This window comes from Miscanthus floridulus, chromosome 10 (genome assembly GCF_019320115.1).
Source record: "Miscanthus floridulus cultivar M001 chromosome 10, ASM1932011v1, whole genome shotgun sequence".
NCBI classification, from domain to species: domain Eukaryota; kingdom Viridiplantae; phylum Streptophyta; class Magnoliopsida; order Poales; family Poaceae; genus Miscanthus; species Miscanthus floridulus.
The window spans coordinates 62,517,115-62,525,880 of NC_089589.1; the positions used below are offsets into that span (position 1 = coordinate 62,517,115).

At 48.4% G+C, this 8,766-nt stretch overlaps 1 pseudogene; it reads right to left on the bottom strand.

Annotated features, from left to right (window-relative positions):
• Positions 1-1,579: 1,579 nt before the first annotated feature.
• On the bottom strand, positions 1,580-7,270 carry LOC136489935 (uncharacterized; annotated as a pseudogene).
• Positions 7,271-8,766: the final 1,496 nt, after the last annotated feature.

Sequence of the window (8,766 nt, forward strand, 5' to 3'; positions counted from 1 at the left end):
AGGACCTCCGCCCCATCTTCTCCCCTTCTCTGTGCTTGCTTGATGGCTGGGATAGAAGTGTTGGCACTTTTCTGGCCGGCGGAGGCGTACTTGAAGTCCGCCTAGCAAGGCTTGCTGAATCGGTGTGTGATCCGATAGGAGGTTTGGCGCGGACTGTGCAGGCGGCGGAGACTTTTGATATTTCTTTAGCTGGGTGTTTTAGCTGTCTGGTGGTATGGGCCTCCGACGCTGCACGCCTGTGGGACATGTTTGTTTTGTGGAGATGGCAGGTTAGGTCTCCGGCGTCAGGGGGATGTTACGAGATTTCGTACGATATCCCCCCTCTTCCGTAGGCCTGCGCTGTTCATCACCGTGCCATAGGTTCTGTCTCTATTCCCACTATTTCCGACCGTCTACTGGTGCCTCCAATTTTAAGAGTTTTCGTACAATATCTACGGCCGACTTAGATATCTGAGACCCCTGCCTCCATGGCTGTTGCTGTGGCTTGTGCTTGTGCTCTGCCTTCTTCCCCCTTGTGCCCTATGCTGGTGGAGGTTTTAAGGGCATGGGGCGAGCCCGTTTTATAGTGGGGTGTTGGCTTTTTGGTGTTAAGTTTTTGGTACGTTGTTTGTTGGAACGTATCTTGGCTTTAATGACCTATATCTTGCTTGAATTATTCGTTCCTTTTGAGATCTTTTGAAGTAAATGGGCCTAGCGCCGTAATGGTGACAGTGTTTTGTCAGACATTTTCCTCTTTTTGTTGTTTTCGATGGCGGAGACCTTCTTCCTGGTTCTAGCGCCATAATGGTGTTGCCCCTGATGCTTGGGGTTGTTTTTTGTTAAGGTCGGAGGCCTGTTTGGCCGAGGTTGTTTTTGCCTTGGTGCCTGAATCTGGTCAGGTCTTTGTCAAAGTCGGAGGTCTGTTTGGCCAAGGTTATTTTTGCCTTGATGCCTGGATTTAGTCAGGTCTTTGTCAAGGTCGGAGGCCTGTTTGGCCAAGGTTGTTTTTGCCTTGATGCCTGAATTTGGACAGGTCTTTGTCAAGGTCGAAGGCCTGTTTGGCCAAGGTGGTTTCTGCCTTGATGCCTGAATTTGGACAGGTCTTTGTCAAGGTCGAAGGCCTGTTTGGCCAAGGTTGTTTTTGCCTTGATGCCTGAATTTGGACAGGTCTTTGTCAAGGTCGAAGGCCTGTTTGGCCAAGGTGGTTTCTGTCTTGATGCCTGAATTTGGATAGGTCTTTGTCAAGGTCGGAGGCCTGTTTGGCCATAGAGGTCGTTTCAAATTGCCAAAGCCTGTGGCCGGTGCTTTTGAAAGGACCTGTGCTTATTTTTGTTCACCGAATATTGCGGCGCCAGAGCTGGCCGCTTTTGGTTTTGGACTTTTCAAGCGTTCTTTTGGGGAATTACATCTTTATACTTCTAGAGGATTTTTACATTGAGCCTGCCTCATTAAAAACCTCACCTCTGCTTGGAGTTCCCCTGTGAGGAAAAGAGTACAGGCTCTTTCACATTTTTTGGGTTGAAGAAAAATGGAACTGAAAGGTAAATGAATGGAGGGGCCTCCGCTTATTATTTGCGGAGGTTGCCCTTTGGTACATTGCCTAGATGTAGTATTTGCAGAGGCTGTCAATATTCCAGGTGTGGGTTGTCATGACACCTTCGCTGTCGGTCAAGTGGAAAGAGCCTGGGCGTCCTGCTGCCATTGCTGTGCATGGGCCTTCCCATTTCGGTTGCAGTTTGCCAACAAGTTGTGCGTTGGATTTTCTTCTGAGTATGAGGTCTCCGTGTTTTATGTCTTTTCTTACCACCTGAGAGTCTCTCCACTTCTTGGTTTGGGACTGATATTTTGCAATGTTTTCGACTGCTTCCAGTCTTGTGGCTTCTATTGTTTCTTTTGCATATTCTTCATCTTGCAACATTAGCTGTCTCATTGTGCAGAGGCTTTCGTGCTTGATTTCTTCTGGCATCATGGCCTCTTCTCCATAAAGTAGTTTGAATGCTGTGAATCCTGTTGTTCTTGAGATAGTTGTGTTATGTGACCAAATCACTCTGGGTAATTCATCTACCCATTTTCCTTTGCGGAGGCCCAGCAATGTTTTTGATATTGCTGAAAACACTACTCTGTTTGCTCTTTCCACAGCACCATTGGACTCTGGGTGGTATACTGAGGCAAAGGCTAGTTTTGTCCTAATGCTTTTACAGAATTCTTTGAAGTTCTCTGAATCGAATTACTTTCCATTGTCTACTGTCAGAATCCTCGGTACACCGAATCTGCAAATGATGTTTTGCCAGAAGAATTTTCTGACAGTTTCTGAGGTTATCTTTGCCAGCGGCTTTGCTTCGATCCATCTTGTAAAATATTCTACTGCCACTACTGTGAATCTGTTTCCTCCTTGGGATGGTGGTAATGGGCCGACCAGGTCCATACCCCATCTTTGTAGCGGCCATGTCGAAGGTATAAGCTGGGTCTCCGACGACGGTTTTGACTGCCCGGGAGCGAATGTTTGGCATGCTTTGTATGTTCTGACTATCTACTCTGCGTCTTGTATGTGTGTTGGCCAGTAAAAGCCTTGCCTTATTGCCTTTGCTGATAATGCTCTAGAGCCAATGTGTGACCCGCAAATTCCTGAGTGTATTTCTTGAAGCAACTCTATGCCTTCGCTCTGCGATATGCATTTGAGGAGAGGCTAGACTACTCCTTTCTTGTACAGTACACCATCTATGATTGTGTAATTTCTTGCCCTGGCCTGTATTCTTGCTGCTTTTGCTTCATCTTCTTCGGTGGTTTTGCCTTCCAAGAATTATGTTATCGCCTTTCTCCAATCTTCATTCTGCAGGTGTAGTATGGGCTTAGGTGCCTTAGATGTCTCTGCAGTTGCCGGAGACTTCAAGATCTGGTAAAAAGTGTTTGGTGGCAGTGGCAGGTTGTTTGCCGCAGCTTTTGCTAGTTCATCTGCTTCCGCATTTTCTGATCTTGGGATGTACTTCAGGGTGAAGCCCTGGAATCTCCGCTCCAAATTTCTGACAACGGATAGGTATTTGATGAGTTCTGGCTCCCTTGCTGTGTATTCTTTCTCTACTTGGCCAGTAACTACTTGAGAATCTGTTTTGACTGTCAATGTTTTTGCCCCTAGGGCCTTTGCTTTACTGAGTGCTAGGATCAGGCCTTCATATTCTGCTATGTTGTTTATTGATTTGAACTCTAGCCTTGCTGCGTATTTCAGTCTGACGCCGGAGGGTGCCGTTAGGATGGCAGAGGCTCCTGCTCCGGCTTGGCCCTAGGCTCCATCCGTGAATGCTATCCAGCCTTGAGTGGTGGGTTGTACCTTGGGCTCTGTCGGAGGTGTCCAATCTGCTACAAAATCGGCTAGTGCTTGTGATTTGATTGCTATTCTAGGGACATACGAGATACCAAACTGAGATAGCTCTATAGCCCATTTGCCTATTCTACCGGAGGCTTCTTTGTTTCTGAGCAAGTCTTGTAGTGGCAGCGATGTTGGAACTGAGATTTCGTGGGCTTGGAAATAATGCTTTAGTTTTCTTGATGCCATCAGCACTGCGTAGGCAACTTTTTCTACCTCAGTGTAGTTTAGCTTGGCTCCGGACAGTGCTTCTGAGATAAAATAAACTGGCTTTTGAGTTTTGCCTGATTCTTTTTCCAGCTCGTGAACTAAGACTGCGCTGACTGCATGGTCGGAGGCCGCCACATATAGCAATAGGTGGCTGTCCGATTCTGGGACGGAGACCACCAGTGAGTTTGCCAGATACTCTTTCAAGTTATGAAATGCCTCCGACTGCTTGGACCCCCACTCAAAGTTGTCTCCACCCCTCAGGGCTTGGAAGAAGGGTAGGCTGCATTCTGCTGATTTTGAGATAAATCTATTGAGCGCTGCTATTCTTCCCGTCAGCTTTTGCACTTCTTTCTTGTTTTTGGGTTCTGCCATTGTCATTATTGCTCTGGTTTTATCTGGGTTCGCTTTGATGCCTTCGCTGCTTATGATGTATCCGAGCATCTTCCCTTTTGTGACTCCAAATATACATTTTTCTGGGTTGAGGCGGAGGCCAGCTGTCCTAAGGTTGGCGAAGGTCTCCTGTAAGTCGGAGACATGATCATCCTTGTTCTTGCTCATGACCACTATGTCGTCGATATAGGCTATGATGTTTCTGTCTAGTTGTGAGCCCAAAGCTTCCTTTGTCATTCTGGCAAAGGTTGCTCCGGCATTTTTGAGGCCCTCCGACATTCTGGTGTAGCAATATGTCCCGAATGGAGTGGTGAAACTTGTCTTGTCTTCGTCTTCTTTTTTCATCCAAATTTGGTGATACCCAGAGAAACAGTCGAGGAGAGAAAACCTCTGGCACCTAGCTGCCTTGTCGACGGAGGCATCTATTCTTGGTAATGGGAAAGGGTCTTTTTTGCAAGCTTTATTCAGGTCTGTGAAATTTATGCACATTCTCATTTTGCCATTCTTCTTTGGTACCAGTACTACGTTTGCAAGCCATTCTGAATACTTGACTTCCCTAATGACTTTTGCATCTAGCAATCTTTGCACCTCCGCCTTTGCTGTCAGGATTCTGTCCTCCGACATTTTTCTCTATTTCTGCTTTCTTGGCCTCATGTTTTCATTGATATCTAGTTTATGCTGTATGATGTCCCTGCTGACTCCCTGGAGGTCAGAGGCTGACCAGGCGAAGATGTCTTTGTTTTTTACTAGAGTTTCCATGAGCTCTTCCTCCTCTACTTTGCTCAATTCTGAGCTGATTGTTACTTTTCTGTCTGGTAACTCCTTTTCTAGAGGGGTCAGCTTTGTCTCTTCTTGACCTGCCATATCTGTTTTTCCTCTGGGCATATCCGGAGGCTCTAGTTCTTTGTCTGCCGACTCGACTGCATTGATGTTTCTTTGGGCTCTATAGATTGCTTTTTTTATATTTCTTGCTTCCTTCTGGCTGCCTCGGACTGTGATGATACCATGGAGTGCTAGTATTTTCATACACAGGTAGGCCATATGCAGGGCTACGTTGAATCTGGTTGTAAATCCTCTGCCCAGGATGGCATTGTATGGGTAGTACAGATCGACGACGTCGAAGGTTATGTACTCGGTTCTAGCATTTGCTTGGGTTCCAAACGACACTGGGAGTGAGATTTTTCCTAATGCTTGTATCTGCTTGCCTCCGAATCCTATCAAAGGGGATTCAGAGGGCTGTAGTTGATTCCTGCTGAGCTTCATTTGGTCGAAGGTATTTGCGAAAATGATGTCTGCTGAACTGCCAGTGTCAATCAGTACTCTGCTTATCTCCCATGCTGCTATGTTGGTCTTGATTACCATTGTGTCTGTGTGAGGGTAGCTTTCTAGCTGGAGATCTTCTTCTGTGAAGGTGATTGGGACTCTAGACCAATCTGTGTATTTTGCTGGGCCTTGGGCTGCTACGTTGTTTACCAGGCGGAGGTGATCCTTTTTCTGCTTTTTTGTTTGAAACTCCATTGATGATCCTCCGGCGATTGGTAGTATCATGCCTATTGTTGGTAGCGATCCATGGGGGTTGACTTGGTTTTCTGGGTTTGGCTCATTTTTTGGTGTTGGGGGTTGGTTGTGCGGTGGTGGCATAGGCAGTTGCTGCCGCGGCGGAGGCTCGAACCTGCTTTGGTTTTGTGGCGGTGGGTTTGTTTCGAGGTAGGTTATGTGGGGAGGATTTGGGTTTATGTAGGTCAGGCTTGCCTCCGACCTATAGTTACCCGCCGGAGGCTACTGCGAAGGCGCTGGCCGCCATGCTGGTAGGAAGTTTGGGTAATAGGCGGAGGCCAGTGTGGAGGGATGTATTTGGTTTGCGTTTAGCGCTGGGTACATTGGGCAATACTGCTGGTGGCCAGTTGTGTAGGTGGTGTTGACCTCTCTTGTGCTCTGCTATGTCGGAGGTTGGGCAATCTGCTTGTTCTTCATCCTTTCCTGTGTCTCTTTTGTCTCTGGACAATCTTTGGTGATGTGCCCTGCGCTTTCGCCGTGAAAAACGCAATATGGCCTGTGTTGTTTCTGCTTGTGGTTTTTGTTCCAGTTTTTGCCTTGGTAACCTTGCCGACCTTGGTTCCTGGTCTGGGTCTCCGGCCCTACTGGCGCTGCCAGTTGCCCTTGTTCGTGGTAAGGTTGACCCTCGATGCTGAGCACTTGCCCCTGGCCTGGTTTCTGATTTGATGCATTCTAGTTCGTATAGCTCTTCTGGGAGTTTTTGCTGCTGTTTTGCTGTCTGTTTTGACCCTGCTCCTCCAGCCTTTTCCGGAGGTCATTGTCTGATCTGCAGTATTTCTCGAACTCGTCATACAACTGCTGTATGGAAGTTGGTTTCTTTCTTGCTAGGTGTGCTGTGAAGGGCCCGATTCAGAGGCCTTTGATCGCTGCTTCAATGGCGATCTCGTCTGGGACGTCTGGTGCCTTCGCCTTTAGTTGCACGAATTTCCGGAAGTAGTCGTGTAGTGTCTCTCCCTGAATTTGCTTGCACTGGAACAGATCTGTGGATGTCAGCGACTGTGCTGTTAGCCCCTTGAAATTTGCCAATATCTTATCCCAGAGGTTTTCCCAAGAATAGACTGTGCTTGGTTTAAGCATAGAATACCAAGCCAACGCGTCGCCTTCGGCTGCAATGACAAATGACTTTGTCAAGACGGCGTCGTCTCCGCCGGCTGAGGCTACTGCTGCCTCGTAACTCATAATGAACTGATGGGGGTCTGTCTTTCTGTTGAACTTTGGTAGTGTGATTGGCTTGTACGCCGTTGGCCATGGCGACTGTTGTATGCCTTCAGAGAGTGGGGACTTGGGATCGATAGGCCTCCGCATCACCTGAGATGGCATCGTGGGTGGGCTGATCACTGGCGGAGGTGACGTTGGTGTTGCTGCGGAGGCTGGGATTACGGAGGTTGACGCTGGTACTGCATGCTGCATACTTAGCATCTCAGCATGTAGCACTGCCAACTACTGCCTTATTTCTACTGCTTGTGCTGACGCTTGAGTAGCTTGCTGATTAGCTACGAATGATGCTGCCATTCTGTCCCTCTCTTGTTGCGCTCTTTGCAACTGTGCTTGCAGCTATTGCAGTTCTTGCTTGAGTGTTGCGCCTGAATTTGGTTGGGCCTCCGGATCTTGAATCTCTGGATCTTGGGTATGCGGTGGTTGACCCTGGGCATCTGCTCTGGTGTCATCCTCCGCTGGCGAGGTTGCGTAGGTGCTGCGAGTGGTGCGCCTAGGCCTTCCTCTCTGACCCGTGGTCGTTGCTACTCTTGTGGTGGTTTTTCTTTTCCCTGCCATCGTTGGTTTGCCTCGGCCAAACCACGGTGGGCGTCAATGTTGAAACTAGCGGTCTCAGACGGTGAGGAGGTGGTAGGGGCCTCCGCCCGATGAGTGCAGTAATCGGGCGGAGGCTTGGAATGGTTGGCACGGCAAGTGGACGTGTAAGGGAGTGACACGTAATGCTGGGTATCATTAATACATTCACCAACCTCCCCGCACTGTTACAAGTGTTCCCTATTTATAGGGATCAATTATCGCCTTTGCGGTGTTTACAATAGTACTCCTCAACTGCTACAGTACATTCTCGGAATATTCCACTACTCGCCTCTCATCTCGAGGGTAATCTTGTCATGCCGCCTTCAGGTACTGGACCTGCGCGATCAACCGGCCCATCAGGCCTCAGGATTCGGCGATGGGCCTTTGGTCCTTCGCCGTAGGTCTCTGCCTCTGGGACGCCGAAGCCGCTGACCTCCGACGCCCAGTACAGCCATCCTCCTGCTTGGGTCTCCGCCCCATACGAGCGGAGGCCGAACCGGCGCGCCCGCGCCGTCCGCGAGCGTCTTCCTCTGGTTACCTGCACACACGTAGGTAACGTTGGCACTTGATTAGCTTTGCAGTGGGGCGGCCTCTGCCCCCTCCACCCGGAGACGCCTACGAGCTGACCGGGCGGAGGCTGTGCCAGGGTCACCGGCAACGTCCTGCAAGCACAATCTAAGGAACCGTCATCTTTCTTGGGTCTGGAGGCGTGGTGGCGGGGCCTTCGCTTAGGTAGTCGGTCGGGGACATCTTTGCGAACTGCTGACCGCGTAGGTCTCCACCACTCTCGGGGGCCATGTCACAACAATGCGTACAAAAAAAAAGAAAGATGACCATCCGTCAGAAAAAGATGACTGTCATGGGAAGTTGTTGGTGATAAGATCCAACGTATCCAGCAATGTAGATCAGGGATTAACAAATGCTACTAGTACATTTACACCGGCCGGCCTATTATAACAATAACAGCTCTTTTAAAATTTGAAGTGGACGTCACAAAGTGCCAAACGTAGTTGGTTCGAATCCAAAAATTATTGAGCCCTTGTTTAGTTCGTGAAAAGTTTTCCCAAAAAGTGCTACAGTACCCGTCACATCGAATCTTGCGGTACGTGCATGGAGCATTAAATGTAGACGAAAATAAAAACTAATTGCACAGTTTGGTTGGAAATTGCGAGACGAACGTTTTGAGCCTAATTAGTCTATGATTGAACACTAATTGCCAAATAAAAACGAAATTGCTACATTAGCCAAATTTCGCACTTTTCGCGAACTAAACGCGCGCTGACTTGACTTGGTTTCTACGCATGCAGTGATGCCACGGGCAACTTGCAACCATTTTATTAGGTTTCACATCACGTGGAGCAGTTCGAATATAATTGCAGACCAACTGATAATACTCTGTCACTTTCCTGTCAGTGGACATATAGCACCTCTACTCTACAGCTCTTCATCTACACTGCTATTGTTCCGCTGACAGAGCA